General features: G+C 39.0%; 1 protein-coding gene across 3 annotated transcripts in view; it reads left to right on the forward strand.

The window, feature by feature from the left end:
• Nucleotides 1-87: 87 nt before the first annotated feature.
• Nucleotides 88-23,881, forward strand: part of FRS2 (fibroblast growth factor receptor substrate 2) — a 61,036-nt gene continuing 37,242 nt past the window's right edge. Inside the window, exons 1-2 of one of the 3 annotated variants that reach the window (XM_054838064.1) lie at nt 94-241; nt 13,223-13,272. The gene's annotated coding sequence lies outside the window, so the exon portion shown is untranslated. Of the gene's footprint in view, nt 242-13,222; nt 13,273-23,881 lie in introns of all 3 variants that reach the window. The other 2 variants (XM_054838047.1, XM_054838055.1) reach the window with 2 other exon arrangements.

The raw sequence follows: 23,881 nt of genomic DNA on the forward strand, positions 1-23,881 counted from the left end.
ACGAGCACCCCTGCGTACCACCCGCTGCCCCCGCCCCCTGGCCACTGCCCCCGGAAGGCGTTCGCGTCGTGCCCCGGAAGTTGTCGCGGGCAGAGTCCGGCCCAGAGCGAGGCCCTGTTGCTGCCGCTATCGGGAGGCGCAGCCGTTACCCGCGGCGCGACGCGGGGCCGCCGTCTCCCCCGTCACAGGCGGCCCGGCCGGCCGGCTCGGCGCGGCGGCCAGCGCGGGGCTCATGGCGGAGGTGGGTGCTGGTCCTTCTCCCCCCTTGCCCTCCCGGCTCCTTCTCGCGGGGGTGCCCGGCCGGCTCCGCTGGGAGGGGGCGGCAGCGGAGGCTCCCGGGGCCGGGCTCGGGCCCGGCTCGCTCGTGGGCGGGAGCAGCCCTGTGTCTCGTCTCCTCCCGTGGGAGCCGCGCTGGGACGTGCCCTGCGGTACGACCTGCCCTCCTTCCCCGTCCGAGGTGTGGGTCCGGGGTGCGGGGGCTCGCTGTGGGGGTGGAGGGAGGCGAGTGGCGGCCGGGGGTCCCCGGGGAGGGGACCGCCAAGGGCACGGGGAAGGGACACGACTGAGGCCGGGGGTTGTTTGTGGGTGGGGAAGGCCGAGGGGGGATCACCGCCTTGCTCTGAGGCGGGAGGGAGAGAGCGGGGGTGGATGAGCGGAGTGTGAGTTTAAAAACAAAAGACGAGCCGTTAAAGTTGTCCTGGCGGTTGGTTTGCTGGAGGCAGGTCTGCGCCGGCTGCGGGATCCCGGCTGCCTGACCGCCCGCCTCTGACTGATAGTTCAGTCTCATCTTGTGTGATCTGTCAAGCGCTTGCACCTTCCTTTAGGTCAGCTGCTTCTGTCACACGCCTCTCAAGACAAGTGCATTTTCTGCTCCACGGCGCCGAGCAAGTCCAGGGGCTTTCGAGGTGCGAGCCCTGAGACAGAGCTCCGTGGGGTCAGTGGGTTAGGGTCAGCACGCAGAGCCTCCCACGGGGAAGGTGGTCCTCCGGGCTTTTCAAAGTGTGTATGAATGAAAGTGGTACCTACCTTACTTGCTCGTTATCTTAAATTCCTCTTCCTCTGACATATCCCTAGATGTGAATGTAGCAAGGATAGATCTGAAGAGTCGCAAAGGTCAAAAGGTGTCTGAGTACTCGTTTGACTCTGTTCGCCATCTAAACTTGATTTTCTGGAAAATGAAAGCATGTTTTCTCATCTTCCTGGTCGCTGCATCTTGTTCAATGTTAATGCATAAGAAGGGATAATCATGATTAGAATCACTAGGAATGTTGTCAGACTCTGAGTTGAAAATAATACTGTTATTGCAATGAATATATACTGTAGAACCAACTGGGGTTGGTTTTAGTAAGTTGAAAAAGTTGCCAACTATGGTTTGATATTAATAATATTTTTAACATTTTTTATTTGTGACTTTCTTGAATAGTCTTTGAAATTTTTTAGCTTTTTTTTTTAAAGCGCTAGCGACAAAGTAATGTTTAGTGTAATGAGCAAAAAAGTTTTCTGATTAAGTATTTTTTAATCTTTGTTTAATGGTGTTAATGTTAGCAGTGATTTTATATTATGAATCTGTCATTAAATTTGCTCTGCTAGCTCTTCAACATATTTGTCTTTAGAGGAATGAAAACTTAATTTTTTTAAGATTCACTGCTGTGTTAAAAGTAATTTGGTATTAAGACACATGGGTCCAGATCCAGTAAGCATCCTGTTTTCCTGTTAAAGCCAGCTGAACTGCCAGTGATGTTCGTTGTCTGTTTTCCTAGGATAGCAAGTGCATTCAAAAAACAGACCTGTCTATGCCTGCTTAAAAAAGAAACTGGTATCAGTATAAATCACCAGTTCAAGTCCAAAAACTCTTAACTCTATTCAAAATGGAAAGTGATTAAGAACATTATTCCTTGACTGAGATTCCCTGAGTTTATTTGCCTCTGTGTCAAGAATGCTTTGAAAATGCTTGTTGAAACAAGACGTCAGCAGTTGTATGTGTAGCTGGCTTTCTGGGGTTTTGCTCACTTTCCAGTTCAGTGTCTTGTCTTAAATGTTAGTGGTGAATTGTAGTCAAAATAAACTGTTCTCATTTCTGTATAATTCTTACAAGCAGAGTAGTTTGGAACACTTTTTCATCATACAAGACATTTCTGTAAAAGAGAAGAAAGGTTGTCTTAAATTGTTGCAATGGGCAGGTGGTAGTTTGTAGAAGAATCTGTCTTTATAAGAAAAAGAGAGTTTCATAAACTGGAAAAATATGATATACAGCATTTGGGAAGACTGGTTTGTGGATATGTGAATCTGATTCTGCACTTTAGTTATACAGTTCTTGAACTGTGATGTTGATATGTTTTGTCTTTTAAATAGATATGATTATGTTTCTTTTCTTTGTTAACTGGATGAACATAAACAAATATGTTTACTTGCCATGGAAATAATTCCCTGCTAAATCTAATGATCCAGTAATAAATTATATTGTTTGGAAGTTAGCAAGATTATTGTTAACAGTCTGTCTGTACTCCTACTTACAATACTTTACTGTTCAAAAATTCGTTTGAAAGTAGCCCCCCATGTTTATTAGGGGTCTGATTCTGAACTCATTGACATGAATTTTGTCACTTCTGTGACCATTGGGTCTTGCAGTTTAAGCAAAACAACTTTTTGATAGTGGATGAAATTCACTTCTGAGCAGAGAGGTTTGTAAGAGCACTTTAATCACCTGAACCCTTGTTTAAATGCCTTATAAATACTAAACTGCAGCTAAGGTAATACTTAACATGACTGCATTGGTTTTGTTACGTGTATGTTCTTCCTCTGCAAATATCTGAGGTGATTTAATCAGTGATATTTAAAAGAATAGCTGGTGAAAGTATTAAGTTAAGGTAACTAATGCTCTGTCTTCATTTCATTAAACACAAAGAGTGAAATTGGTTAATGTAGTGAACTGGCCTCACTTCCTGCTGCTTGTGCCCAAGTAGACTGTGGCTGCTTAGGTTTCTGAAATAAATTGGAACAAGTTTTAATCTTAGGAACAAATTAATTATTATAATCATGTTCAGCTGCTCTGGCAAGTTTAAATTTAAAATGTGGTGGTGTACAAGTGTGTTTCCACAGCATCACAAGCTGATCAAAATTGGACCTTCTGCCTTCTCAGCCTCCTTCCTCTTCTTTCTTCCTTGTGCCTGTAAGGATTGCACCGGGAGCTGATTGAGGAAGCTGAACTGGCTGAAAACTATCGACTTTTTTTTTTTTTTTTTTGGTAGAGTTACTTTTTAATTGCCTCAGTGTCCTGAACCGACTCACCCTGCAGTCGCATACCCGTCAGGGCTGTATGAGCAAAGTGGTGGGATCCGAGAGAAGTTGGGAAGAGCGGCGCTGCATGGGCCTGAACACCTGAGACCAATGTTACGGGACTCCAACCTGCAACCTACTGCTTTGCATAGGCGTACAGCTGGCATAGACCAGCTCCACCATTGAAAAACATGGGTCCTGTTTGTTTCCACCCCGTTCTGCTGCTTCCTCCTTTGTGCAGGCAACTACTTGTATGGTTATGTGGTGAATTGGGTTGAGGTTGGAACTGGCTTGGGGGAGGGGCAGGGAGGGGAGGGTTAGGTTTAAGCTGGATCAGTTTGCTGCACAAACATTTGTGCTGGCGCAAAGATGGGGGTGGAAGCAAGCAGTAAGGGGAGCAGGGTGTGTCTGTTTCTTTTGGTGACAGTGACACATTATGCCTGTTTAAAGTATATTTCATACTGACCTAATTCAGTGAGGTTAAGCTCTTACGGCATTGAGGGTTTGAATGGATTGTTCAGTTATGGTTCATGGGCATATTTTACATCTAAGACCCCTTAATCCATGGCAGTGTGTCTCTGATTTCATTATGTACTTTGAAGGGATTTTGAGGGAAGAATCTGGCCTTTTGTATAGTAACTTTTTTTTTAGTATTTTTATTTGGTACCTATTGTTTCATTTAGCAGTACTTAATGGGAAAAATATGCTCCTGTTTATAACTGCTGTTCACCCATCAAATTCTTGAAACAATGAATTTGTTCAGCATGTATGTTGAGTTTTTAAATTTAAAAGACTAAAATCAGCAAAGGTAGTGATCAGAGTGTCCACTAAGAAAACCGCAAGGTATTTTTCAGTAATAAGTAGATTAAAAAAACCAGAGGAACAAACCTATGAAAATTATGATGCTGACCTAAGACATGTAACTACAGACAGTTTCCTAGGAGGCAGTGTGTGACTTTTCTTAAGTAACTATTTAATGGTTAGTGGTGTTCAAAATCTGTCTTAAGGCTTTCAGGCTATTACAGAAGTTGTACTTAATGTTTCAGGATACGGATAGGCATTGATCTCCCCCCCTCCCCCCCAACATCTGTGAAAATTGTAGATACTGTGTCCCCCAGCCATTTGTCTCTACTCCTCTGCTATAGATTACCATGCTTAATGATCCTTTCCACCAAAGAAGCTGTATGCAGTGTTGAGTGCTTTAGGCATAATCAGTAGTTAAATGGACATTATTAACTCAAGCTACCTTCACTGGTCAGTTACCTTGATCAGTTTTTCCTGAAGTGGATTAGTGTGCTTGTACACGATTCACTCTGTTGCAAGTCTGTATGGGTGGCAGCCTCTCTTTGCTGGGTGGCGATGAGTAACTCTGGGCAGTAGCTACTGCTAGAAGAGATGACCTATCTGCAGCTTTTCAGTAATGTTTTCTGAAACAAATGTAATTGGGTTTATTTTTGTCTGCTACTGAATAACATAATTTTGTTATCAAAGCAATTTGAGGAGCTGTTGGCCGAAAGCTGCTGTCCAGAGATGTGTAATTTCACGCAGCATACGCAGATGATCTAGTTGCGTGTAAATTGTAGAACAGCAGTTCTAATATAACAGACGTTGAATTTTCTGCTCTTAAGCATCATCTTTTCTTGTTGGCCCTACTCTGTAATCAGTGTTAGATGTGAACATTCTTTTTGAACTTGAACTGGTGATAAACTGCTGTGTGGTGTTTTCTCATATAAGTATGTATGCATATAAATGTCCGTGTGTGTATGTGTCACGTATTCTCCAAGTATAATGTACTCTTCAAAGTTTCCTCTTCACTGTTTCTGACAGGGTGGCAACAATCATGACAGTCATTTTAGTTCACTCTTTATTGAGGCCCATCCTCCTGGAGCCATGTGATTCTCCAGAATTTCAGTCTTTCCCTCAAGCTTGAAATGACAACAGAAATAATTATTGCTTGGCTTTAATAAAAAGAACTAATAATTTATTTCTCATGTTTATACAATAAAATTTCATGATTATTGCATGTTTGGGACTGACTATATGCATTCTTTTCTAATTAGTGGAAATGGCGTTGTGATTACTGACTGTTTCCTTCTCTTGTCTCAGAGTACTTTAATTTCATGTCTTGTTCTTCTAAAATGCTTTCACATCCATATGTGGAGTAGTGAGATGAGAAACTTCTTGTCACATAAGCTGTACTTAATCTGTCACTGACTTCTCAGGTGGTCCAGGATAATTCCTAAATGTTTTGCTTGAATCTCAGTCAACAAATTAATAGTAATATCTGTGTTAGGCAGTGTGTTCCTCTGAATTATTGCAAGTGTAAAATCATTGTGTTGTGTGTCGTTGCTATCATAGCTGTCTGTGCTGGATGGCCACCTTTATTTACTTCAGCTTTCAGAATCAGCCACAGTTACTAGACCTGCCATTTCTTCTCACAGAACGTTTTTTTTTTTTTTGATGTAAAGGTTCAAGTTCAGTATTGGCTGTAGGTAGAAACACCTCTGCGTTGGTATGTTTTTCATCTGGGATTTTAAAAAAAAGATCCCAAGTGTAGGTTTTAGCTCATCCTTTTTCTTTTCCTTTATTTATGATAAATGTGTATCTTATGGCAAAGGTACTCAAGTATTTCTTGCTATTCAGCTTTTTCTTGTACATGTGTCTGTTACTCTTCCATTGAGGAAAATTGATTCAGAAATTCTGTATGAATTGTCTATGTGTGTAATACAAACAGAACTATAAGGCAGTTGGCATGTCTGAGATAGTGATAGTTTTCATGGACTGTACTCCAAACTCAGGAGAGACTGGGGCACTGTGTTTTTAGTCTGAAGAACTGACTTCTTTCCCTTGGCTTTTCTTCACAGTGATTTTGGACCTGGCAGGGTTGAGATATTACTGCTGTCATTCATACAGTGGTGACGGTTACTGTAAACCACTGATCCGTTACTGTGTGCTGACTCAATGGTGAAAAGTCGCTTTAATTTCCTGCCTTTTCAAGGGTAAAATAGACTCTCTATCCTGTATGCCGGTACTTGGATTCCTGTGTTTCTAATGGAAGATACAGAACTTTGATCTATCTCTCACTGGAGCTGCAGTTTAAACTGGTGTGTTGATATTTCCACTGTTTTCCTGTGGCTGCTGCCAAAGAGGTTAAACTGCCTAGTAGCACTTACCTGTTGGGATTACTCACCTTGACACAAATGAAGCGTTTGTCTTTCAAGCAAATTTTCTTAAATGCTTTGTACAGGGATATTACCTTCTTGTGTGTTAGTATGACACCTGGCACAATATGCAGGTGGGGACATTTCATTCTTACTGTAATTTAGTCAGTAGATCTGACTGTAGTAATACTGCTTGTTTAGAATCATAGAATATTGAAATTTGGAAGGGACTCATTATGTGAGCATTGGAAAGATATTAGTCAGCATATTAGATGTATTTTTGAGATGGAATATCTTTATTTCGTGACTTGCAAGATGTTTTATAGGGTGGAGAGTTGACTGTTTTTGCCATGCCTTAGGACAGTGTGAAATTTTTTTCCCAAATGGAGATGTTGAAGCAGTAGCTTTAAAGGGGAAACACCCACTTTTTTTTTTTTTCCCCCTGCAGAAATGCAGAGTTTGGTTTATGTATAAACTTAAAGTGAAAAATGAATGATCTAGTGCTGTGTTCGATCTTGGTAGCAATGTATCTTGTGCTGAGCTTTTCTGAAATGACAGCAGTAGCTTTTTGCTTAGCTGCGTAGCAGAGCAAAACAGAGCTGACTGTGCAGCAGTTATCCTTCAGACATGTCTAAATTTTTCAGTCTATTTATGAGTATCAACAAACACTTTGTGCATACTTTCGCCATGCGTTGAATGCTTCTATTTTCCTTTAATTTAGCTTAAAACTAGTAATGGAATTCCTGAGGTTTTGAAAGGAATAGCTCTTGGCAAGCCTAGAGTTTTGAAACCAAAGGCAAATTAAGATACCAAGCAAACACAGGGAGGGCTACTTCTTCAGTCAAGTATGTTAAGATTCTTCCGACATCTTAGAGTTTGTTGTATTTATGTTTTTGGTTTGGGTTTTTTTTTTTTTTAAATCTCTTTGAATTACTCCTTTAAAACACAGTTGTTGTTGTTCTTATTTTAAAAAAGTCTTACTGGAAAGCAAGTGGACACTTTTTTTCCCCTTGATGTCACTCAAGTTTAGCTTTTTCAGCCAACCATTAGAAGTAGAAGGTGTAATACTCTGTTCTTTGTAGCTGTCTGTATTTTTCAGTAACTCAAACAATGATTGAAGCATGTAATTAGATTACAAATTTTAAATAAAATATGCTCTTGCTTTTAAATCACAATAACTGTAATTGAAAGTAGTTGTTATAGTACGTCCGTCAGGTGGTACAATAATACAATCCAAAAATTTATTTACTTTTTCAAAGTGTAGTTGTGCTTTTTATAAAGCATATAGCTAAGCTGCTTTAGTTTTGTGGGAATAAGAGGAGATGTGACGTAGGGAAACTTGTCCGGCTGTCACAGCCTTGTCCCTCTGCAGTACTGCTTGCTGCAAGCATCTTCCCTCTTTTGTACCCTCTTCCCACTAATCTGGAGGTGTACGGTGGCCATAAAGTCGTGCATGCTATTTCCTTTATTTAGGTTACTGCATTTCTTTGTAGAGTTTTGTGGCTCTATGTGCCTTCGTTCAGTCCTGCATTTCCTTGCAGTGTTTCTTATAAACATTTTGAATGTCTCAGAGCTCATTATCATCTCTCTCAACTTGTTTACTTGCCATTCGCGACACTGCTGACAGCAGTACAATCCTTTCTCGCCCAGGGCAGTTGTTTGGGAGTAGCCCTCTTTTTTTTTCCCTCTTCTCCATGAATCCACAGTCATGTTTTATTCATATCCATGTTCTTCCTTGTCCAAACAACGTTTTCAAGACCATGTTTTCTTTTCTGTCTTTACAAATGAAGTTTAGGTCCGTATCTGTCATCTGGAGTACTTAAAGTACCTCCTCCCTCTTCTCCTGCAATCTCTTTAAAATACAGCGATTTTTTTAGTAGTCTGACTGCTAGTTTTCCTTTTCAAGCTAAAGCTCATTGTCTTTGAATTTGAAGACCTGCATTTCATATCTCTGCATCATACCCTTTTTCCCTGCTACTCTTGGTCTACTCTCTCCCCCGCCCATGTCTTCATGTTTCATGTCATATTCTTCACTTTGATTTAGGAAACTTGAGTATAATTGTATGTTATGTATGCTAATGCTACTACAATAGAAAATGATTGCACCTCTGACTTTTCTTCATGGGTATTAGAGTATCCTGTTGTCTCTCTGCTTATACAGATGAACTGTGGTTTTTATCTACCAAAGCTGACAGGGATGCATGTTATCTTTGGATCTGTTCTTATAGAGACCTCTTAAATATATATTGCTCTGTATCTTCAAAATCTGGTTCATTTGTCTAATGGCTATACTTTTAATTTTGGAGTAAACAGAGAGCACTGGTGGCATGCTTTGAACTGTTGTGTAAGTATAATGTCAGTTTTTGTGGACTTTATCGTATATGATTTCAGTTAGTAAATACCTTTTTCTGCACTTGGCACGTTTCTTTGGTGAGGCAAATCAGATGTAATCTGCAGTTTTTATTTAGGTGATATACAAATTGAATTAAACTGGCAATAAAAGTAGTATGAAGTGCCATGTCCTATACATCACTTATTGCAGAACTAAAGCTAATATTAACAGAGGTAATATATTTTAAAATTTTTTTAATAAGGAAAGCCAAGTGACTCTTAAATATTTTTTTTTGTGTCTCATGAAACTTGGGGTCACAAGGTTTTTGTGGCTTGTGTTTTGGGGTTTATTTGGGTTTTTTTGAGAAAGTTAAACTTTTGGGGCTCCTCAGTACTTGAGTGTTTTTGGCTGGTAATACAAGGAAAAAGTAAAGAATTACAATAGTCAATAAATTTAAGACAGATACAGCAAGCTATATGTTAGAAGTGGTTTAGGATAGTAGAGTTAAATTGTGAATCTCTCCTGGGTCATGGCAACTGCCTTGTGTTCATTCTCTCTACTGAGTAGACTTTCATGCCTTGAGAGTGCAGTGTACGTGTCACTCATCAATCTGTATTGCCATAAATGTAAAAGGACTAGGGCATTGGTAGCTTTAGTGTTAATTCTTTCAGGTGTACAAATGTTAATGCTCAAGTAAGCTGGATATTTCGTATCGGTCTATACAGTATTTGTGCAGCTAGACTGCAGGTAGTCTTAAATTCTCAAATAATTGGCCCCTACTTTAAGGTTCCTAAAAGCATCTAATTGGCAAATGTTTGGATGTTCTGTGTGAATGTGAATGCCTGCTTTCTTATCTTTCTGATACTGTCTCTTTCTTCATTTACTGTGTAAGTTTCAGGCGATGGTATTCAGTTCCTGAGCGAGCTTCCTCTGCACGTGAAATTTGGTGGGAAGGATACTATTATGTTAATCTTTGTTACTAAAAGGCATTTGGTTAAGACATTTTAAGATCTTAGAAAGTAATGAACAAGCTAATATTAAATACAATATTATCCAATAAATTGTTCTCTAAACTTGAACTTTGTGGTGTTTATTTAGTAGTATTATAACAACATTGTTGTGCCTATATAGAGAGAAATTCTGAGTAATACGTGCCAGTTGATCAGTCCTGCAGCTCCAGAGTGCTCCATTCCTAAAAATTGCTGGATGAGAAAAGAATGTATACAGGAAAGGAAAAAGAGAATATGCCACACAGGCTTCAGACAAGCTATTTTTTCTTTTTTTTCTTTTTTTTCCCCCTTTCTTTTTTTTCCCCTCCTTTGGCAGGTAGATGGGTGAACGTTCCTTATCCTCCCTCCCCAAGTTCCAGAACTTTTTCTGACAACAGAGGTGGGGACAGCGTTTCCAGCTTATCCTCTGGGTCTTTAGTTCTAGAGCAATGTGGGGTTTGTCTCAGAGGTACAACATATACCAGAAACTTAGATAAGCTTCTAGTTTCTGTAAGACTCTTTGGGTTTAAGTGTATATTATAACTGTTATTTTAAGATACTTAAGGCCACTTAGGGACTTGAAATATTTCTACTCATAAAGGGCAATAAAGTGCCCTTCAGAATCTAAAGTTCAAGTTACTTGTCTTAGATTTTCTGTGCCTACAGTGAATGCGGATCATCTGACCTTCACAAATGTGTTTTCTTTTATATGGCTTTCGTCCATAAGTATCAGTACATTTGCTTAATAAATATTTTTTTTTTTTCCTGCTTCAGGGTTCCTTGTTTTGTTAAGTCCCTATAAACTAGTCCTGTAGAGCACAACTTCATGTATGTCTGCTACATTTAAATTTACTTCTCTTGAAGAGTTTGTATTTCTTATGTCAGCTGTAACATAGAATTCTATTTGTTAAATGGCTGTAACTTGCTAATTTTAAATGGAATGTTTTTTAAATAGTTTCATATAAAAGTAAAAAGTAGTTAGTAGTTTCAGTAGTGTGAAATTAGAGAGAACTACCTTTCCGAAGGTTTGATTGTGCCAATACCATACCAGTTTAGCATTTTTCTGTGAATTCTTCACTGCTGATGTTAAAATAAATGAGTAACACTTATTTATTCTAAAGCCTGTCCCCTATCCTGTCTGCCCCCTCCAAGGACATATGCACCTCTGATTTACCCTGGGGCTCAGCCTAAGGCAAGCTGTGAATGTTGGTGTCCAGGTTTAAATATTTGTGAAGTGTTAAGGTTCACAGGTACAAGCATGTAAAAAATTAATTGGCAAGCAGTTAAATGAAGTTTTATGTTCACATCTCACCTCTGATAGCTTCCTATACTCATCTATTGATAAGTAAATTGGAGCTCAATTTTGAGTGGCTTTTTATTTATTTGGATCCTGATTCATGTAAGATTTCGCTTAGTGTTTTGACTTCTCATTGACTTGCAGGTGACAAAACTTGGTGAGATATGTGGGAAGAATAAGGTTCAACCTAAGCATATGCCGGTCAGTTTGTAATTTACTGGTTATAAGCTGCCATTAGGAGTTCGGAGTAGGAAGATGTCTAAGAGTTGGAACTCTGTTCAGCTGAGGCTTTGAGGACAGACTGAAGTACTTAATGATAAGTAGTGTACTCTAGGGAAAGCTCTTAATAAAATGATTAAATGTTGACTACCATGAGATAATTTATGCTAATGAGTGATATTAACCAGTTATGTGATATGTCAAACTGCTTTTGCATTAGTTATAAGATAACTGATTGCAGTGGTACTGTTGATTGGCTGTAGTGCTGACTTATAAAGTGAGCAGCGCATTAAGGGTGGTGCATTGGATTCTTATGAAATGTTCTATCATAAGCGTTAAGTTTTCATAGTTATTGGTAGACGTAGCACATCGGGACATGGTTTAGTAGACATGGTGGTGTTGGGTCGATGGTTGGACTTGATGATCTTAGAGGTCTTTTCCAACCTTAAAGATTCTATGATTTTGTCATGAAGTATGTAGTTTTAGGCTTTTGCACAATAAAAGTTAAGTGTTTGTTTCAACAAGCTATGCATTTAGTAGCTAATTATTTTGAAATTGTCTGACACAGGTTTTTTTAGTGAACTGCTGTAGTGCTTGATTACATACAGTTCTAGAACTTTTTTCAAGAAAATAAACACTTTTGAAGTAAGACCTGTTTTCTAATCCTGCTGCTATGTCAAAATGTCTAGAATAGGCAGATTGTATTTTTCATGTTGCTTTCCAATGCCCCACATAAAAGTGTGTGACCGAGATGTGGGGGGGGTTTGTTTTTTCTTTTAATGGAGTTATGCAAGTTAACATAGCTTTTATGGTTGATTAATAGCTAAAATTATTGGTGAGGTTAGGATGGGAAAGGGATGGCTAGTGTTCATTCTTTCATAGAAAGAAAATCTTCAGCACTCTTCTGTCACTTGGGTGCTTTCAGCTTTATGTTCTGCTCCATCATTAGTCTGTAGAAATGCTAGCATTCAGATTGTCAAAATTGGACATAACCCAGGAGCTGAAAAGAATGTAAACTCTTGTGTAATTAAATATTTAAAGCTTCCTTGTCAGCTAAGGAGGAATAAGTGAAATACTGTGTTAATGAGGTTTTTAAGTAGTTAGATTTTAGGTTTGTTCTGTATGAAATGTTATTTCTCAAGTGTGCTATACCAAGGAAATGTAGCTTCAGAAAGCCTTCTATATTCCTCTCTTCAGAACAAACAAGGAAATGTCACAGAAGAATGCTTGAGACAATGGAATAATAAAGCCTAGCAGTGTATGGTGAACAGTAGAAGTATTTTACATATTACTTCGAATAGTAAATATTGTGGGCTGACTGTTAGTGATTTGAGAGAGATCTTGGTTTACATTCATTGCAAAGGCTTTCTATGAATTAATTCCAATACCAAACACAACTTCCATGAAGTCACATCATTGATTACCTTTCATTATGAATGGACTATTTTGAGGTGGGTAGTTAACAGGAAATTTTGTAAGTGCATAGGTGCATGTAAAAAGAACATAAAACTAGAAAGAATAAGGGGGTGTTGTCTTTGAAATGCAAATGTAGAGTTATGAATGAAATGCAACTAAAATAGTTACCAAAATGTTTGATGTTAAATTTTGTATGTTAAAAGCTACTTGCTGAGTTACTCATAGGCTAACCCTAATAAGAAACTTTATTTGAACTTTCTTTGGGTTTCAAATCTGGGGTTTTTTTGTGAATATATTGCTTTTATGCTGCTGGAGAGAGTAAAAACATTGTTGAATGGAAATTTGGTAAAAATCTCAGAAACCTAGAAGCTGAGTTTCTTTTGCTCTGTGCTAAAATCCCATCACACTTTCTTTCCAAACTGAGATATGGAGAAGAAGAAAATTCCACTCTTTTTTTTTTGGTGGGTGGATTGTTTTGTTGTTGTTGTTAAATAATGTGTAATTTGGGACTTTTAAAAAAATATTTTTACAGAAACACATTGTTACTGAGACTTGAAATTTTTGTGCTGGTGCAGATACACAGTGAGTAGATCTTTCCCACTTCCTCTAAATATTTTTTTTTAAGTTGTTTGAATGGCACAGTTTTGCCCAGCTGCTTTACACTTGGGTGAAATGTTAACAGTTGAATTGGATGTAGGTAGATTTGGGGTTTTTTTTATTTTAACTCAAAAATAGTGACAGCATAGCTTGGGGCAGTCAGTGCACTTTTTTCTAGTTTGCTTTGCACAATCATCTTGTACCTGAATGATTAAACTATTTGTAAATCAGTTTACAGTATGCCGTACAATATTTTTCTGTTTGCTTGCTTTAAGAGGCCATGATGTGAACTGCGTCAATTTAGCTGCTGATTCATGAGTGGTTCAGTGTTTATCTCCTGAATGAGGTAGGGATTTTGTTGAGGGGCTGGCATCTTGTGAGGATAGTGAATTTATCCACTGGCTCCTTGATGGTGGTGGTTGCTGCTTCCCAGAACTTCATTTTATTTCCAAGAAAACTGTAAATGCTTCCCTATGAAGTGTGTGCATTCATAGGCACACATTAGGCCTGTGCCTAATGTACTGAATTGTACCAATGGGTTATGTGGTGCCCTGCGGGTTTTCATACAGGTTTTATGCATTATTTATACATCTATTTTAGTAATATTTTTTTTTAGTAACTAAGCTACTAGGTGTGCTTCATCTAAGGTTATATTTCACTATTCATGACATGTCTATAGCAGTGACTTGGCAGAGATTTTAAACTTTTGCAAATGTAATTAAACTTGTCAAAAGTGTCAACTATAGATGATTCTCTAGGGAAACTCTCAAATGAGTTGTGTACCATACCACACAAGTAGTAGACTGAGTTCTGAGGATCTTATGATTACTTCTTGTTCCCTAGGCTATCTGATGGCCAGTGAGGAAGCCTAGATGTGCTACAGATTAAAGAACTCGGCTCTCGCTTCAGTACATACTGAGTTACAAAAATGGCTAAAATTAACATACCCATACAAATTTGTTCTATCCAGTTTGGCCCTAGTTCAGTGAATATAATGGACAAAATATATCACCTCAGCAGCCAAGAATTAATGCATTTTAGATTGAATAATGTAATGGGCTAACTGATCCATGTTGCTGCTGCGTAGGGCTGTTAAGAGTGGGGAAAGTTTAACATGCTCATGATCCTGTTTGAAGTAGGCTAGTGCAATAGGACTGCCTGCAAAGGTCACTGTCTCTGCTGCAGAAGAATTTGCGTCAGTCTACAGCGCTAGGCAGGCTTCAGAATCTGACAGCAGCCCTCCTTGCAGCATACCACAGACTTTCAGTTGCTGGCACAGCAGAAGCGAGGGATGAATATAATCTGGCTGTGGTTCCATCATATAGTATTAAAAAGTTTTCCAACTGTTTTCCGTTGTGCACTACACTTTGCTGCCCTTTCACTTGTGATGTTATAGATGTATATAGGGTGACTGAAGTAATGTAAATTAGAAGTTCTCTCTCCTTCCCAAAGAAAGTATTATCAGTACATGTGCTCTGCATAATGTTCTTGCTTCTCTAGTTATTTTCCAGAACACTTGTTAAGCAGCATTGACTGAAAACCAACAATTTTATCCTACTGTAATTTAGGGGGTAATGTACAGAAATTGATCTGCATGTTCAAATAGTCAACATAAATGGATTGGAATTTATGAAGGAGCGTAGGGCTGTTAGGTTAATCTTTGAAATATTCAGGGTTAAATAATTTACTTGAAGTTGTACAACAGTATCAAAGCACATATCATGTTCAGAACAAGCAAATTATTAGTGTGTTGTAATGATCGGCTATTATAGAGAATACATCCAATTCACATGTAGAACTGGACCTGTGGAAATCTGGAGTGTTTCACATAGGTGAGCAGCCTAAAGGTTGGTGGGGTTAAACAGAAATTGTAGGAGCTGGGCAAGATAAGATAAGGTAGTGGATGAGCATAGGGAATTGAATGGGAACTGATAAAGGGGACTAGGAATCACTTAGGAAGAAGCTTGATTTTTGGAATATTTTGAATTTTGTGTGCTTGACTTAATTTATCCTAACTTCACCTATTACATATCGAATTTGAATTACAGTGTTTTACTGTCTTACATTAGCTAATTAGCATGTTGCTTAGTTCTAAATTACTTACAAAATATCTGCAATATTGTTAGGTAGGGATAAGTGGCATCTGTGCTTTTGTTTTGGGGTGTCTTCCAGTGTAGACAAAGGGCTTGCAATAAATGGATAGAGTATCTGGGATTAAAGTGCACTGTAAGTAGCACGATGATTACTTCACACAGCTTCTGTAACTTTGTCTAAATTTTCTTCAGTTCCTTTATATTTCTGTTCTAGAAAATAACATAGCTTTTGCAGATTTTGTTGTTGGATTGCAGTTTCTGTAACATACTCTTGTTGACTAATTCAATTATTGCTGGATGCAGTGTGTTGCTTTGACAGAAGCTTGTGTTTTGTTTGCTTGTACAGTCTAAGATACATCATTTTCATTTGCTTTTGAATTTTCTATATTGACTGCAAAAGTACAGAGAGAAAGGAGTCATGGTTTATCTTGGATTATCCAAACTTGCTTTGGAACATTATTGCCAAAGGCTATTACGCTTAGTGATTATTATGTTTATGAAGTTGTTGTATTTTCTCAAACCACAATCCTTGTAAAAGGATAATTAAGTTAAAGCTTGGGCTATTCTTTGCAGATTCTGTGCCAGCGCCAACATATTTTCAAACAATATGTAGTTATCATTTCAAAGGTATCCTTTTAACTTAGAATTTCAAGTAGTGTAATAAGTTTTTAAAACATACTACTGTCCTACTTTACTGAATATTAATTTTAAGGTGAAAGCAAGCCATTTATCTTGCACTGCCATTACAAATAAAATGTGAAATGTGCTACTTAATATGAAGGCTTAAAGTTTATGTTCTTGCTCTAAATTAATTTTTATGCTGTGGTCACAGAGAAGACATTGTGGGTGATGTGATGGTTGGAGGCCATCTTAGGCACAGCAATCACAAAAAGATAGTGTTTGCAATTCTCAGAGAAGTAAGGAGGGGGTTCAGCAGAACAGCTACCTTGGACTTCCAGAAGGCAGACTTTGGCCTGTTTAGGAGCCTGGGTGGCAGAGTCCCTTGGGAGGCAGTCTGGAAGCATAAAGGAGTCCAGGAAGGCTGGAGACTCTTCAGGAAGGAAATCTTCAAGGCGCAGGAGCAAGCTGTCCCCATGTGCTGAAGACCAGCCTAGCTGAACAGAGAGCTTTGACTGGCACTCTGAGGGAAAAAAAAAAAAAGGAGAATTTATGACCTTTGGAAGAAGGGGCAGGCAACTCAGGAGGACTACAAGGATGTCATGGGGTTATGCAGGGCGAAAATGAGAAGGGCCAAAGCCCAGCTAGAACTTAATCTGGCTACTGCCATAGAAGACAATGAAAAATGTTTCTATAAATATGTTAGCAACAAAAGAAGGGCTAAGGAGAATCTCCATCCTTTATTGGATGCAGGGGCAAATATCATGACAAAGGCTGAGGTACTTAATGCCTTCTTTGCCTCAGTCTTTAATAGTAAGACCAGTTGTTCTCCAGGTAACCCCCTGAGCTGGAAGACAGGGATGGAGACCAGAACAAAGCCCCCATAATCCAAGGGAAAATGGTTAGTGACCTGCTACACCACTTAGACACGCACAAGTCTATGGGACCGGACGAGATCCACCCAACAGTACTGAGGGAGCTGGCGGAAGTGCTCACCAAGCCACTTTCCATCATTTATCAGCAGTCCTGGCTAACCAGGGAGGTCCCAGTTGACTGGTAATTAGCAAATGTGATGCCCATCTACAAGAAGGGCCAGAAGGAGGATCTGGGGAACTACAGACCTGTCAGTCTGACCTTGGTGCCAGGGAAGGTTATGGAGTGGATCCTCTTGTGTGCCATCATGCAGCATGTACAGGACAACCAGGCGATCAGGCCCAGTCAGCTTGAGTTTAAGAAAGGCAGGTCCTGCTTGGCTAACCAGATCTCCTTCTGTGACAAGGTGACCCGCTTAGTGGATAAGGGAAAGGTTGTGGATGTTGTCTACCCAGACTTTAGTAAAGCCTTTGACACTGTTTCCCACAGCATTCTGCTGGAGGAATTGGCTGCTCATGGCTTGGACGGGCGTACTCTTCGCTGGGTAAAAAACTTGTTGGATGGCCAGGCCCAAAGAGTTGTGGTGAATGGAGTTAAGTCCAGTTGGTGGCCATTCACAAGTGGTGTTCCCCAGGGCTCAGTATTGGGACTAGTTCGCTTTAATATCTTTATTAACAATCTGGATGAGGGGACCGAGTGCACTCTGAGTCAGTTTGCAGACACCACCAAGTTGGGCGGGAGTGTTGATCTGCTTGAGGGCAGGAAAGCTCCACAGAGGGTTCTGGACAGGCTGGATCAATGGGCCAAGGGCAACTGGATGAGGTTCAACAAGGCTCAGTGCCGGGTCCTGCACTTGGGTCACAACAACCCTATGCAGCCCTACAGCCTTGGGGAAGAGTGGCTGGAAAGCTGCCCGGCAGAGAAGGACCTGAGGGTGATGCTCGACAGCTGGCTGAATATGAGCCAGCAGTGTGCCCAGGCGGCCAAGAAGGCCAACAGCATCCTGGCTTGTATCAGAAATAGTGTGGCCAGCAGGACTAGGGATCGTCTCCCTGTACTGGTGAGGCCGCACCTCGAGTGCTGTGTTCAGTTTTGGGCCCCTCACTACAAGAAAGACATTGAGGTACTGGAACGTGTCCAAAGAAGAGCAACAAAGCTGGTCAAGGGTCTTGAGTGCAAGTCTTAATGAGGAGTGGCTGAGGAAAGGAGGCTGAGGGGAGACCTTATTGCTCCCTACAACTACCTGAAAGGAGGTTGTAGCCAGGTGGGGGTTGGTCTCTTTTTCCAAGGAACAGGCGATAGAACAAGAGGAAATGGCCTCAAGTTGTGCCAGGGGAGGTTTAGGTTGGATATTAGGAGAAATTCCCTCACTGAAAGGGCTGTCAAGCACTGGAACAGGCTGCCCAGGGAAGTGGTGGGGTCACCATCCCTGGAGGTGTTTAAAAGACATGTAGATGTGGTGCTTCGGGACATGGTTTAGTGGTGGACTTGGTAGTGTTAGGTTAACGGTTGGACTTGATGATTTTAGAGGTCTTTTCCAACCTAAATGATTCTATGACTTTTGCAGATTGCGAGGGGACACAAAAATCTTGCTGTTCGCAGCTTTTGTTGCTGAACACTCAATAATCAGGCTTAGCAAATTACAAACTTCCAAAGGTTTCATGCTGTGTGTTTATGTAAAGTATAGATTAATACTGAGTTGTATAATGCTTGAGCTGAAGTTTGTAAGGATGCTTGACAATTTTTCAAATTTTTGAAAAAAATAATGGGAGTGAATTCCATCAGTCAAATGAAAGACCTTAAATGTCAGGAGCTTAATCTTTACTTGTACCTTAAGTGAACCTTTTGTGTTCTTATTTTAAAGGAAATGCAAAAGTCAGTGGACTCTCTAAAAAAAAAATCTGTACTGGCTAAATGGTCACTAATCCTGTTCCTAAACATTTAGGAACTTTTGAAGTTGTACTTGTGCAGAATTTTTGACTTTTTTTCCTGCAGTGTAAATGGAAGTCAGAAATAGCATTGTTAGTTGTAGAACGGCAACATGCTGCTTGTATAAGTCTAGATTCAGTAAGCCTTTTCAATACCGTTCTCGATGTGGCAACTGACATACTATGCTTTCTGTAAAAAAATCTTAACTTTTCCCAACTTTTAAACAGATTTCAGTATTTGCTTGACATTATACTTTGCACACATAACTGTAGCTTTATATGAACTTAACTTCGCATAAAAGATGTTGAAAGAAAGCAGTTTCAGAGGCTACAGCCCGTTTTCCGTTAGGTGTTCTGTAGGTTTCTGTTAGTGGTATACGAGTTGATCTATTTTAGTAGATCCTTGTAATATCTCTTTAGATTATAATGAAACTGTATTTTCATGACCACTTTAAAATGGTCAGAGTATGACCTGTTGCCAAAAAAGAAGAGTATGAGTATGATTTCTCCTTAGGCTTCATGGTTCAGCCTCCCTTTTGTTGGCACTAGTAATAGTAAAAGATTAGCACAGTGGTTTGGATTGAAGCTTTTCTGGCTAAATAGAACATTAGCCAGAGCTGGAAAGACCTTTAGATCAGCTGAAGGTAACACAAAATAGCATTCCAAGAAAGAAGAGCAAATTTAAAATATCCCGTCTCAAAATGATTGTTTAATTCACAAAAGGAAAACGTCATGCTACTTGATAGCTGTGCACCTATTTTCTATACATGGGAGGAAGCAATACATCCTTGTTAAATTGAATTTGTATCATCTCAGAAACATAGGCTTGGTTTTGAAAGCAGTGGTTTTCTTACCTCTTACCTTCTGTCAGTTGTAGTACACATAATTCTAGGAGAGAATTACAAGTTTTTAAAATAATGATTTATTTTTGACATTTTTCTGGGCTTTGGTGTCAACATATAAAGAACAACAAATTGAGTGGGACATAGATGTGTAAATATTAGCATTGAGTCATTTGGACTTCTCTGTGATTTCACAACAGTAGTAAGAAATTATTTTAACTTTTTTTCAGGGAATCAAGCAGGGGTTGGCAGTGTAAAAGTTTATGGAGTAGCTCAATATTTAATCTGCAGTATTTTGAGTGGCCTTTAGTGTTACACAACTGTTTTGATTATTTATATTCACTGTTTTGGCTTTTTTTAAAGGTATACAGTCATCCTAGTTATTCCCTTTATGTAACTAATATCAAATGCTCTGGTTAAAGTACGTAGGTACAACTCATAATGGAAATGATATATGAATAGGATACAACTGAATTTCTTCTGTAAATGGGATTTTTTACATCCTTCTCCCCACCTCCCAGTCATTCCTGCACCACACATACTTAAATATATCTACTGGGACACAATTAATGTAATGTGGTTTTTTAAATTGTGACAGAGAATATTTAAGAGAAATTCAAAACTTTTAAAAGTTTAACTTTAATCTTGAGTATATGGTTAAAAGAGCTTTCACAATTCCAACTGTTTTGAAAGCTGTCTGCCTGGAATGTTAAAATCTTTGACATCAAACGTGACCCTTATAAGCAATATGCTCATGTAAGTAAGTGTAGGAAAAGCACCTATTTTTTTTAAGGTTAATTTTAATATTTCCTTTCCAGTACAAACACTTGTCCTGACTATAAAATAATTGTGGTTTTGGTTATGTTCAGCCACCTTCTGTTCTGTCTGCCTAGATTAATGCTGCTCCTTTGATGTGTAGAATAAATTAAGATACAAAATTATTTGGGATTTCTCCTCACTGTTAAGTTCAAAATGATGGAATATTATTACATGAAACTTAGATTCTTAATGTTAACTTGTAGTTTTATTGACTGTGAGGGGTAGTCTTAGACACAACTGTTCACAGGAATTTTTTTTCTCTGTTCTCCCGAGAAACATCCTATCTGTCCCTGTTGCTTGAAAACAACAAAACCCCCAGGTTTCTAGGGTTGCACTGAATCAGTAGGAAGCTTGTGATGTTAATGACATATTAATAACAACATGGTTTTGCTATTCATACTGCTGTCTTCTTCTGGATAGACTAAATAAGCAAGAACACTTAAATATTTTGAATTTGAAAGGATCAGTTTCTGGTAATTGAAGATGTGGCTTTTAAGGAATGACTTGGAAAATACATATAAATCTTAATGGCATCCTTTAATGGTTTATATTTATCTTGATATTGTTTAAAATATTACTATGTTGTAAATATAGGTAAATTTCTATGGGAAAACATGCACAGAGTATGATACACATGTCTGCGCTATCATTAATTTGACCATTTTTTGGTGGTGGTTTGAAGGGGATGTTTGTCTGTTAACTGAATGTGAATGATAATCTTTTTGTTAGTCCTCACAGATCTGTTACAACTTTTTGAGAAGCCATGTTTATTTTTACAAGTAGCGTAATTTATTTAGCCAGCACAGGCAGCAATAGCAGTAAAGAGATGGAGGCACAGGCAGGCCGTTGGTGCCTTAAAGTGTCTGCAAAGCGCAAAGAGACTATTCCTTTTTACAAAATGAAGACCAGCAACCTATTTCAGAGTTAGTGGGACAAATACTGTATTTGTGTGTTGTGAGGCCACGTGTAAAATCTGTCCTGCTTTAAACCAGTCATACTGGGTAACTGGGGTTTCTTGTGTGTAGTAAAGCTTTGGAAAGGAGAAACAGCATGCTCAGGGACTAGCTGTGTCTGTACTGCCATGCCATTGGGTACAAATGATCATGTCCTTCTGCCTGTTTATTATGTAGCTTTGGTAAAGATTGAACTTTTTGCATTAGAGACTGTAAACTTGGATAATTCTCTGTATTTTAGGACTATGTAATTCATGGCTGTTTCAATCCAACTAATGATCAAAGTTCTTTGAACCAGTCAAGCATACTTGCTGATACGTTTTCAAAACATGCCAATAGCCAAAATTACAAGCTTGTTGGGCCACTTGGGCAGATTGAGATAATTTTTGTGCATTTGGTAGAAGTTGCACCATCCTAATGACTATTTATTCATTGAAGTTCTCACTGGTTGTTTATGGTGTAATCCATACTGATATATGCTCAATTTAATTTACCATGCAGTAACAGGTTTTTTTAAACGTTTGATGGGTACGTGTTCTCTTGGTCCATCTTCTATCCTGGCCACATAGACTTTCCCTTGTATAGCCTTCAGATTGTAAGGGAATGGTGGGAGACTTTTCAACAAGGTGCCCTTTTTGCCTTAGTATATATGAGCAAAGCTGTGAAAATGATTATGAAAAAGATTTTAATTTCACATGATTGAGCCTTCTATATATGGACCTTTGGACTCACTAGTTGTATTATCTCTAAGAACACAGTTCCTGTAGGAAAAGTAAACTACTTTTGACATAGCATGTCTTGAGAATGTCTGTCTTTATTTCAAGGTCTTCCACCATTACTTTTTCTTCCCTTGTCTCTCTGTGTGCTGACTGTAAGTAAGGTATAGCTGGAGTTCTTTAGGAAGCTTTGTCTAAGTCAAGTTTGCTGACAAGTCGTACGTGTTCCCCTTTCCAAGCCTGTACCCGTCAGCTGTATGTTTGATGCCTTTACAATTGTGTGAAGGGTTATAAGCAGTATCATATCAAATAATATTTCTGTAAGTATAGAATTGCACATAAAAACTCATAACTTGTACTCAAATTAAGGGTGAAGTGCAAGGCACTTAAATTGTATGATAAGCATAACACTGTTTTAACATAGTTGAAATGAGTCTGCTCATTGCCAGTTCTTGGACGGAGAATATTTTCACTACATAGGAACAGACAAAAGCAACAAGGTAGCTGTGCCATAAAACAAGGATGCCAGTTTAGACTGGTAGAGGTGTTTCTGCCAAGGAATTGTGGCTGGACTTACAGTTTTCATGTCTGTTACAGTGTGTGTAATGGTCAGCTGAAATTACATCTCTCTTGTGGTAGCTGCAGTAGAAATATTAGGGCAGGAATTACCAACTGTTTTTTAGAGTTTATAGTCTAAATGGATAAGACAGGCATGCAAGAAAAATACATGTATTACATAAGTGATTGTAGATTGAGAGCAATGGTGGTAGCAAGGTCCTGGATATGGACTAGGGATGAGCTGAACAAAGAAAGCAGAATGAGAAGCAGATAGCTGACACGAGGTGTGGTGAGAGGAAAAGGACCAAGGAAGTGAGATGAATACTGTAACAGAAAGAAAAGATCAAGCCAATGTAGGAAAGACAGCAAGACGTAGAGAGAATCTTCCAAAGGGCCTGGCCTTAGTCACCTCTGGTCCTGTTACCTGGTGTACTTGTCTGGCTTCATCTTACTGGCCATCTCTACTGGACAGAATAACTGGCAGTGTGGTGATTGATACTCATCACCCTACTGAGTCACTAAACCCCAAAGTTGGTACAAAAAGGCCAGTTATTTTCAGGGTATTTCCCAGTGGAAGTCTCTGTGCCAGGAGATGGAATTCTGTAGGAAAAACAGGAAAAAAAATGAGGTAGGTAGAAAAGGAACACTATGTTCAGTAATCATGCTTTATGAATCGTCATATAAAATTATCTGAACTGTGTGCTTATGGAAAACTTCCTCTTACATGGTATAGTGAGGATTTTTTCTTTATTTGAATAGGTGAAACTAATTATCAAAGATACTAGATCAAAAGTACCACTTATGTTAATGCAGCCTTAAAGTTTATAGTTCAGACTTTGTACCTTTGTTACATAGCAAACATTTTGATTTTTCTATCCAAAGATGCATATACTTTCAAACCGTGTGTGTTCATTGATGTTATTTCTACTGTTCCATGTTTTAAGATACTCAGTAATCACTTCTGTAATTTATGTCAGTCTTGTATGTAATGTGGTGATAGGCTAAAATGTAGTCCTTGGCAGGATTGTATTTCAACACCAAGTTCAAATGTAGTTTTTATTCTAAAACTGCTTTTGAAAATCTTTAAATATTGGAGAAAGGAGTTGCTTTTTGTTTGTTTGTTTTTAACGCTAACGTTTAGTCATAAGTTGCTTAAGGTTAGAATGGAGGAACCTAGTCTGACTCCTTTGTGTT

Source organism: Grus americana, chromosome 1 (assembly GCF_028858705.1).
Source record: "Grus americana isolate bGruAme1 chromosome 1, bGruAme1.mat, whole genome shotgun sequence".
NCBI lineage: Eukaryota > Metazoa > Chordata > Aves > Gruiformes > Gruidae > Grus > Grus americana.